At 34.0% G+C, this 10,721-nt stretch overlaps 1 long non-coding RNA gene across 1 annotated transcript; it reads right to left on the reverse strand.

Moving 5' to 3' along the window:
- Positions 1–9,398: 9,398 nt before the first annotated feature.
- On the reverse strand, positions 9,399–10,721 carry LOC131656012 (uncharacterized). Its single transcript, XR_009299944.1, has 4 exons — positions 10,506–10,721; positions 9,803–10,384; positions 9,621–9,692; positions 9,399–9,510 (listed from the first exon to the last, which is right to left on the reverse strand). It is a non-coding gene; the product is annotated as an uncharacterized LOC131656012 (long non-coding RNA).

Here is a 10,721-nt window from a genome sequence, read left to right on the forward strand (position 1 = left end):
TGTCCTAGAACTCCACAGCAAAATGGAGTTGTAGAACGAAAGAATAGGACTCTGCAAGAAATGGCCAGAACCATGATCAATGAAACCAATATGGCTAAGCATTTCTGGGCAGAAGCAATAAACACTGCATGCTATATTCAGAATAGAATCTCTATCAGACCTATTCTAAATAAGACTCCCTATGAATTGTGGAAGAATAGAAAGCCCAACATCTCATATTTCCATCCTTTTGGATGTGTATGTTTTATTCTGAACACTAAAGATCATCTTGGTAAGTTTGATTCCAAAGCACAAAAATGTTTCCTTCTTGGATATTCTGAACGCTCAAAAGGCTACAGAGTATACAATACTGAAACATTGATTGTAGAAGAATCAATCAATATCAGGTTTGATGATAAGCTTGGTTATGAAAAACCAAAGCAGTTTGATAATTTTGCAGATTGTGATATTGATATATCAGAAGTTGTTGAGCCAAGAAGCAACGCATCGGAAGCAGAGCTTCTCAGAAGCAAAGAATCTGAAGATCAAGTATCAGCTTCTCTGGAGGATCTAAGTATTTCTGAAGAACCATCTGTCAGAAGATCATCCAGACTCATCTCTGGTCATTCAGAAGATGTCATTCTTGGAAAGAAGGATGATCCAATCAGAACAAGAGCATTCCTTAAGAACAATGCAGACTGTCAATTAGGTCTTGTATCTTTGATCGAGCCAACTTCTGTTGATCACGCTCTAGAAGATCCAGACTGGATAATTGCTATGCAAGAAGAACTAAATCAGTTTACAAGGAATGATGTTTGGGATCTTGTTCCTAGAACAGATGGATTCAATATTATTGGTACAAAATGGGTCTTTAGAAACAAGCTCAGTGAGAAAGGTGAAGTGGTAAGGAACAAAGCCAGACTGGTGGCTCAGGGTTATAGTCAGCAAGAAGGGATTGACTACACAGAAACCTTTGCACCAGTGGCCAGGTTAGAATCTATTCGTCTATTAATTTCTTTTGCCACTCAACATAACATCACTCTTTATCAGATGGATGTTAAGAGTGCCTTCTTAAATGGTTATATAGATGAAGAAGTTTATGTCCATCAACCTCCTGGTTTTGAAGACTCTATGTCTCCTAATCATGTTTTTAAACTTAAGAAATCATTGTATGGATTGAAACAGGCTCCCAGAGCTTGGTATGAACGCTTAAGTTCTTTCCTTCTGGATAATGGTTTCACTAGAGGAAAAGTGGATACTACTCTCTTTTGTAAAACCTTTAAAAGGGATATTTTAATTTGTCAAATATATGTAGATGATATTATTTTTGGAACATCTAATGCTACACTTGGAAAGGAGTTTGCTGAGTCTATGCAGGCTGAGTTTGAAATGAGCATGATGGGAGAACTCAAGTACTTCCTTGGAATACAAATAAATCAAACATCAGAAGGAACGTATGTTCACCAAACCAAGTATGTGAAGGAACTTCTGAAGAAGTTTAATCTTCTAGACTGCAAAGAAGCCAAAACTCCTATGCATCCAACATGCATCCTAGGTAAGTATGAGGTAAGTAAGAAGGTAGATCAGAAGTTATACAGAGGTATGATTGGATCTCTTCTATATCTGACTGCTTCTAGACCTGACATTCTGTTCAGTGTTTGTTTGTGTGCTAGATTCCAATCAGATCCTAGAGAATCTCATTTAACTGCTGTTAAGAGAATTTTAAGGTATCTGAAAGGTACTACTAATGTTGGCTTAGTTTACAGAAAATCTAAAGAATACAACTTAGTAGGATTCTGCGATGCTGACTATACTGGAGACAGAATTGAAAGAAAGAGTACTTCAGGAAGTTGCCAATTTCTTGGAAGTCATTTGATCTCCTGGTATAGCAAGAAGCAAGCAACTATTGCTCTATCAACAACAGAAGCAGAATATGTCGCTGCTGCTGGTTGTAGTACACAGATGCTCTGGATGAAAAGTCAGCTGGAAGATTATCAGATATTTGAGAGTAACATTCCTATATTCTGTGATAATACTTCTGCTATATGTTTATCTAAGAATCCTATTCTTCATTCAAAAGCTAAACATATTGAGATTAAACATCATTTCATAAGGGACTATGTTCAGAAGGGTGTTATATCTTTAAACTTTGTTGATACAGACCATCAATGGGCTGATATCTTTACAAAACCCCTGGCTGAAGATAAGTTTAAGTTCATTCTGAAGAACATCAGTATGGACTTATGCCCAGAATGAGAAGATGAGAAGTTCTTATGTATGAGTATCTTCTGAAATGAAAATGGATTATTTTTTATCAGAAGTTCTGATTGAAATCTTTTAGAAATTATGATTCGGTTATTACTAACGTTTCATTGTCTAAGTTGATTCAGAACCTCTTTTAAAGCAAAAACAGCTGTTACGTTTTATCTCGGGATGGTAAACCTGTCGTTACTATTCATGGATAAACGTGCGTGCAGTTGAAGGGACGCCGACCATAGGTAACTGTGCTAGTCACCTCATTTGTCTTTATTTATCTCTCCTCACGTCACATAACATTAAATGCTATTCATCATTCGTTTCATTTTATTTTCTTTTAAATACTCTTCACACACTTCTCTTTCCCTCTCATATTTTCTCTATTCACTCTATCTTTTTGCATTCATATCAAACCCTAGCTGTTCATTATCTGCAAATCCATCATGAACTCTTCATCAAGCCCAGGAAACCATGAAAATGATCAAAGCCAAGTCTCTGATAAAGATGGTGGAAGATCTGCATCAGAACCAAGTCTCCCTGATCCCTCGCCTGGAAGCCCAAGAAGCAGTCAATGAGGCGTTTCACTCCTTCATGGCATGCTGGCACAGACTTTGTCTTAGCTAGGGTCTTAGGTTTTGGTCTTTGTAGTTTTCTTTTCCTTGTTGCATCTGCTTGTTAAACATCTTCATGTAATATCTTTTGATTATAAATGAAAAAGTTTCTTTCTTTTACATTCCAGTGATTTTATTTGTCGTTTTAATGCATCTGAATCTTTTGAAATATTCTTTTTGATGTTATGACAAAAAGGGGGAGAAGATAAATGATAAATGATTTGATTAATCTATCAGTTGCTGGGTAAAGCTCCCACACATTTACTAACAAGAACTGCAAGTTCTATATGGTTTAAGTGTTTTGCAGGTATAAAGAAGTGAAGAAAATCTTCAAAGCAAACACAAGAAGCAAAACCATGGAAACTGAAGCAAGCTGAGTGCTGTCAAGCTTCAGAGATCAGAAGCAAGAAAGAAGAATGAATCAGAAGCACTGATAATAGAATTTGATCCATATTTGTCTATTTGTTTTGACAAAATTCTATTTGCTCTGATACATTATTTTAGCCTATATGGCTCTGATACATATAATGTTATAGCTCTGATACATATAATGTGTTAGAATATACATTTTATGTTCTGACTCGTTCATGCTGACTTTTGTCGTTTAGTTTTTGTTCTGTAACATTTCAGGATGTAGAGATGCTCTGATGATGCTCTGGTACATTCAACAATGTTCTGATACAAATCTAGCATGAAGTGATGTTGGTAGAAATTCAAAGCTCTGAAGCTATCCGAGGGAAGCAGAAATCAGAAGCTGCGAATGTTCTAAAGATCCAGAAAACTCAAGTTCTGAAGCTGTCCTAAATGGAAGCAGAAATCAGAAGCTGTGAATGTTCTGAAGATCAAAGAAATTCAAATTCTGAAGCTGTCCTGAATGGAAGCAGAAATCAGAAGCTGTGAATGTTCAGAAGATCAAAGAAATTCAAGTTCTGAAGCTGTCCTAGATGGAAGCAGGAATCAGAAGCTGTGAGTGTTCTAGGGATCTAAAGAAATTCTAGTTCTGAAGCTGTCCAATGGAAGCAGAAGTCAGAAGCTATGAATTCTCTGAAGACAAAAGCTTATATGATCGTCTCTACCGAAATAATCAGGGAAGTCTTTTATTAAAGTTCTTCGAGTATTTATTTCAGGGGGAGATTATTTATCTCAGGGGGAGATTGTTAATCTCAGGGGGAGACATATTCATATGCTTATGCTATAGCTGTGTAATTTGTCTTTTGCCGTCTGTTCTTTCTGATCGCAAATTCATATCATTTATATATGTTTTTGTCATCATCAAAAAGGGGGAGATTGTTAGAACAAGATTTGTTCTGATCAATTATCTTAGTTTTGATGATAACAATAATATGAATTTTGCTTAAGATAATATGGTACTCTAATCCAATGCAATTTCCCTTTCAGGAAATATATAAAGAGTACGCATAATTCAGCGCTCAGAAGCTTTGTCTCAAAGGGTTCAGCATGCAACATCAGAACATGGTCTGGCAAGACATCAGAAGATGGTCGAAGCAGAATCAGAACATGGGTCTATGGAAGCATCAGAAGAACAAGAGAACAGAAGCACTGAAGTTCTGATGGTATCACGCTCAGAAGCACTTCAAGGTCTGAAGATCAGAAGATGCTATGCACCAAGCTGTTTGACTCTGATGATATTCAAATGTTGTATTCACAAACATCAGATCAGAAGAAAGTACAAGTGGCAAGCTACGCTGACTGACAAAAGGAACGTTAAAAGCTACTAAAGGCTACGTCAGTAGACACAGCGTGAACAAGGCTCGAGGTAGTTGACAAAAGCGTATAACATTAAATGCAATGCTGTACGGAACACGCAAAGCATTAAATGCACTCAACGGTCATCTTCTCCAACGCCTATAAATATGAAGTTCTGATGAGAAGCAAGGTTAACGATCCTGAACAAAACAACGCTTATTAACTTGCTGAAACTCTGTTCAAATCCAAAGCTCAGAATCTTCATCTTCATCAAAGCTCACTACATTGCTTTTGTAATATATTAGTGAGATTAAGCTTAAACGATTAAGAGAAATATCACAGTTGTGATTATCGCTTTCAAGAAGCATTTGTAATACTCTTAGATTGATTACATTAAGTTGTAAGGAACTAGAGTGATCGTGTGGATCAGAATACTCTAGGAAGTCTTAGGAGTGAACTAAGCAGATTGTAACTAGAGTGATCGTGTGGATCAGTAGACTCTAGAAAAGTCTTAGAGGGTATCTAAGCAGTTGTTCCTGGAGTGATCAGTGTGTGATCAGAAGACTCTGGAAGACTTAGTTGCTGACTAAGTGGAAAACCATTGTAATCCGTGCGATTAGTGGATTAAATCCTCAGTTGAGGTAAATCATCTCTGCGGGGGTGGACTGGAGTAGTTTAGTTAACAACGAACCAGGATAAAAATAACTGTGCAATTTATTTTTATCTGTCAAGTTTTTAAAGCTACACTTATTCAAACCCCCCCCCTTTCTAAGTGTTTTTCTATCCTTCATTCTTCTACTTCAAGGATGTTATGAGAAAGCTCAATGAGTAGCTTGCTGCAAGCAGACCTCTTCCTTCAGTGCTTCTGCTTCTTGCTTCTGAAGTAATTGTTTTTGAACCAGACCTTCAGATGGTTGAAGCATATTCTTCTGGAAATGCTTCTGAGAAGCCTCCTATTAAAGATTCGGCTCCTACACCATCATCCAAGATTGTTGTTGCCTCTGAAGTTGCGATGTCTACTTCTGAGACTGTTGTTCTGCCTCTTACTCTCTTAAAGACTTTGGAATAGATCAAACAAGAGAATGCTCTCGTTAGATCACATTTGGACATGCAGTATCGGTTGATCGAGGAACAAGTTAAGACCAACTCTCAGATTACTGGCTTGCTGCAACAAATCATGTCCCGTGTACCACCCCAACCTTGATTTATTTTACCTTTTTAGTTTACATTTTTGTCATTATTTCTGTATCTTTATTATATTATTCAGTGAAAGTTTGCTTTACTTCATTTGTTTTGTATTCTTTTTTATTTATGACAAAAGGGGGGAAAGTTAAATGATTTTGATATATCTATATCCCAAGGAACTAACCCACACATATATGTTATGATATTTATGCCTTTGTTCTAACAAATTTGAAGTGATAAGGAACTCTAAAAAGGTTTACTGAATATTTCTATATAGGCATTTCTAAAGAAATATCATTGCTCTGGATTATATCTCTAGTGATGGATGGAAGATGTTGATATATGGATGTTAGATTTTACATTATACATGATTTAACAAAAGAGTGAGCCATTCAACTTATCAATTGCTCATCTCAAGACTAAATCGTTGACATTATACCAAATTACTAAGTTTGAAATCCATTTACAAGTTTAGGGACACACTTATATATAAATCGTTGTCAAGTGTTAAAACGAAATGTTGGATATTCAGTTTAGATAATAATTTTATTAAAACTTAGTAACTAATTTATTTAGTCAAATTAGATAATTTGTTTTTTGCAAGTACGATACTTAAAACTAAAATTAGTTAAGAATTATTTAATTTATGTTAGATTGTTAATTATTGAGCTTTGTTGCACCCTATTAATAAGATTTGTTCACTAATAAAAAAGATAAAACATTCACTTTATAATAGAGAAATAGTTAAGACCATATGGTGCTTGACCTAAATTTATCAACTATCTACCTTAGCATGGAAGATACTATTGATATCCCTAATATACCCTTGCTAACAAAAATTAATTGCATTAAATTATGCCCATTCATGTAATTGACTAAATCAATTATCCTTGACCGATAAAATGCTCCCTTTCATCCAAGTGGCTGTTACTATTTTCAAATCTACTTGGTACAATTCATTACCTGGATAAAGCATTTGTCTCATTCAAAACTTTTTCATTTCCTTCTAATTCACTTTTATGATCTATCACTCTCATTCTTACATTTTAGTTTCTCTCTCTTTCAATCACCATTTATCATATTTCTCACTTTCTCTTTCTCTCGTCTGAAAAACATCTCTCTCCTTCAATGAACTTCGCGCTGTCATTTGGTTCATTAGATCTTGCACTGTATTTTGGTTCTGATTTGTTTGATTTTCATCTGAGTGAACTTCGTGCTACTACTCATAATTTTTCGAGTAGTTTCTTGCTTGGTGAATGTGGGTTTGGAATAGTTCATGAGGGATATTTAAAGGATAATTTTAGACATGATATGACAGAGATGGCAGTCGTTCAAAGATGAGAGAACGTGTTTGCAAAATGGAAGGTATTTTCTTTGATTTAATGACTTTTTGTTGCTCCGAGACTTTCTGATTTACTACTCTTTGTTTTTCATATTTTCTTCACTTTTTTTATGTTTTCTTTTGCTTCACTCAGATTATTAACTTCCCTTTTTGAAATTTCATTGTTGATTGTTGCTAAAATGCTCATAGATTTTTTTCCCATAAAGTTGATGCAAGCCCTGTATGGTTGGCTTCCAAATTGTGGAATTTAGGCATTTTTTTTGTGTGAAATTTATCTACAGGTAGGAAATGTATATTGATTTCTAACTAGATTTATTTATGTTTTTTTTGGTGTGTTTTGATACTGTTTTCTCCAATGTTTCTCCAATGTGATTGATTTATTCTGTGTGTATGCTAATGTTGTGGGAAAGAATTATTCTATTATAAATTATGTTTGTATTTTTATTTTTGTTAATCAAACTCTGAATTGAATTTTTTTACGATCCAACTACTTTATTAATTGAACGATACTTTCATTATGATTTAAGACTCGGAGAGTTTAAAGCAATTGAACTATAACGGAAGAGACTAACAGTTTGTTGTTTGGTCCAATTAGACATCTTTATTGAATCTTTACTATTGTAGCATGTTTAGAAATTGGAGCAAAAGTTGATAAAATCAAACTCATATTGTTCATTTTGAGGAGAGAGAAAATGAAACCCTATTTCCCCCCTCTTTTTCTTCCCATCTTCCTTTCTTCCCTGATATTCGTTTCTTACTAACCGGTGAATGTAAAATAGCTTTACGTGGGACATCTCTATGTCTTAACAACCATTTCTTGTTCTTCAAGACTTTTATTCAACTTTACATGTAGGAACTATATATACTATGGTCATCTCTATAACATCATTATTTTTCCTTTTCATTTGTATATGACTGATTTAAATATAATACTTTAAAGTTCCTAAATCACTCTTATTACCTACCAGATGTTATTGATTGCCGAACCATTTCTAGCCGGGCGAGAAGGAATACTAGGCTTGCATTTTATAATTTCCTACTGGATGTGACACATTTGTACAGCAGTATTTGTAGGTACAAATCTTCTCTTTTAACATTACTTGCTTTAACAAAATATGCATGTATTACTCTACCTCATCACATGTTGCTTTTCCTTGATACTCGTTACATGTCACGTCCTTTTCCTCAACAAACTAATTGTACTTTCTTGAACATTATAATTTGACATACTTCAACTTTTCAAATGTACAAAACTTAGATAAGCAAATTGAGTAATGCTTATGTTGCTAGGTAAAGAATACCCTGCTTTATTTTCAATCATCATTATGGTTATGTCTAATACATAGTTCTATCTCAAATCTCCTTCTCTTAGTTCAAATCACTTCTAACTTTTGTTTATGAACCCTTTACAATATTAAGGCTACAACTATTAATAAAGAACAATGTATTCATTTTTTTACTGCCACTTCTTTTTTCATGTTGTTAGGGTGGAATACCATTCACATTATGTCTTTTGTCGTTGTCTGACATTAAATGTTAGTAATGCTATTTAGTAAGATGTTTGAGTGCCATTATATAAACTGTCTCATGTAACATTTTACCTTAACGACATGAGAATTGCCCCATTTTGTTATGAAAAGTCCTACACATTTTTTTGAACTTGCGACGTTGCTGTTGTCAATTGTCTGTGATATTTATGTTTCCAATTTCAAAATTTATTGCATCACATGAGTCACCACATTCTATCAATCAAGCATTTCATTACAAATCAATGGTAACTTGTGGAATACCTTTTTTCCTTTCAATTGCATGCTTTTAAGAACTCTTACCATACACAAATTATGATGTTTATTTTTGTAACTGCATGATTTGGCCTTTCAATTGCATATTTGATAAAGAATTAAAACATACTATATGGACTTGATGAAGAATTACAACATGCTGATGAAATCGTGAAATCGTGAAAATTATGAAGAATTACAGTGCCGCAATTGTGAAGCACTGTAATCCTATAGAATTACAGTGTTGAATTACAGTAAATTATTTATAGTGTTCAAATTGTGAACATTATGCATAAATATATAATTTCAGTATGATGTGTTTGGTCTATGATATTTCGTATGAATTAAATTGTATTACTATAGAATTATACTACTTTTTTAGAACCGGCAGTATGTTTCTTTATATTGTACTAGTAACAAACCCGTGCTGCCGCACGGGTAATATTTTTAAGATATGCCAACTTTAAAAAAAAAACCATTGAACAATAACTTTATCATCTCAAAACCATAATTCCAATAGGATATATTTAGTTTTTACAATGTCATAAAACATGAAAGAGCTATAATGTCAAAAATCTATTTTGCATGTTTGATTGAAATAAAAATATGGCTGCAGCATGAATCTCAAAAATGGAGTGAATGTTTGGACCTGAAATAGTTTGAAAACGAATGAAAAGTTAGAATGTGCATCTAAATAACAACAAATATTTAGCAAATGTTGATAATGGCATGATAAGATAATATTTATAAAAATTGGACCTTTATGGAACGGTTGTTTGAAAACAACTTTGGCTGCAGCATGAATCTAAAAAATGAAGTTACTTTTTGGACCTGAAATATTTTGAAAACGAATAATAAGTTAGCATGTGCATGTAAAGAACAACAAATATTTATCAAATGTTGTTAATGGCATGATAAGATAATATTTATAAAAATTGGACCTTTTCAAATGTTATGGAACACTTCTTTGGATACCACGTTGGTGGTAGAGCTCATAGATTTTTTATCTTTGTCATGAATAAGAATCCTTAAACCCTTTTTCGATTTGACTCTTGAGATAGCCACATATAATTGCCCATGACTAAAAACCTCTTTAGGCAAATACAACCCAACATTATCAAGTGATTGCCCTTGAGATTTGTTAATAGTCATGGCAAAGGAAACAATAATTGGAAACTGGCGTCTTACCAATTTAAACGACCATGGCGATTGTGAGGGAGATAGAGACATTCTAGGAATATAAAATAAGTTACCAATATTTTTTCCAGAAATGATCTTAGCTTCAATGACATGATTAGCAAGTCTGGTTACAGTTAGCCTTGTACCATTGCACAATCCTTCAGACTGATCTAAATTGCGCATTAACATAATAGTGGCACCAACTTTCAACTTGATTGAATGGTTAGGCAGTCCCGAAGTTTTGAGAGCATTTAGGAACTCAGGTGTCACATGCTCATATGCATCAAAGGTAGTGACATCAGATTTATCAATAGAATCACTACTAAAGTATTCTTTCTCTTCTCCTACAACAATTTCCAAAGACCTATATTTAGTTACAATGAATGGGCACCATAATTTTGCAAAACATATAAAAAGGTGTTAACAATTAACTTAAACAGAATGAACTAAGTTTGATTTATATACCTGGAATAAGATTTGTGATATATTGGTTTATATCATCAACAACTTCAATTGTTGAAGCTAAGATCGCACGACTTTGAAGATAATTGGAATCAAGATAATTATGAATGAGATCAGGGTATGTATCTTCAACAATTGCCTTGATTGGATCAGAAAAGCTAGAAATCAAGAACTCATCTGGAATACAAATATCAACATAACCATCATTTGGCTCACACA

The sequence above is a fragment of the Vicia villosa genome, linkage group LG3 (genome assembly GCF_029867415.1).
Source record: "Vicia villosa cultivar HV-30 ecotype Madison, WI linkage group LG3, Vvil1.0, whole genome shotgun sequence".
In the NCBI taxonomy this organism is placed as follows: Eukaryota; Viridiplantae; Streptophyta; class Magnoliopsida; order Fabales; family Fabaceae; genus Vicia; species Vicia villosa.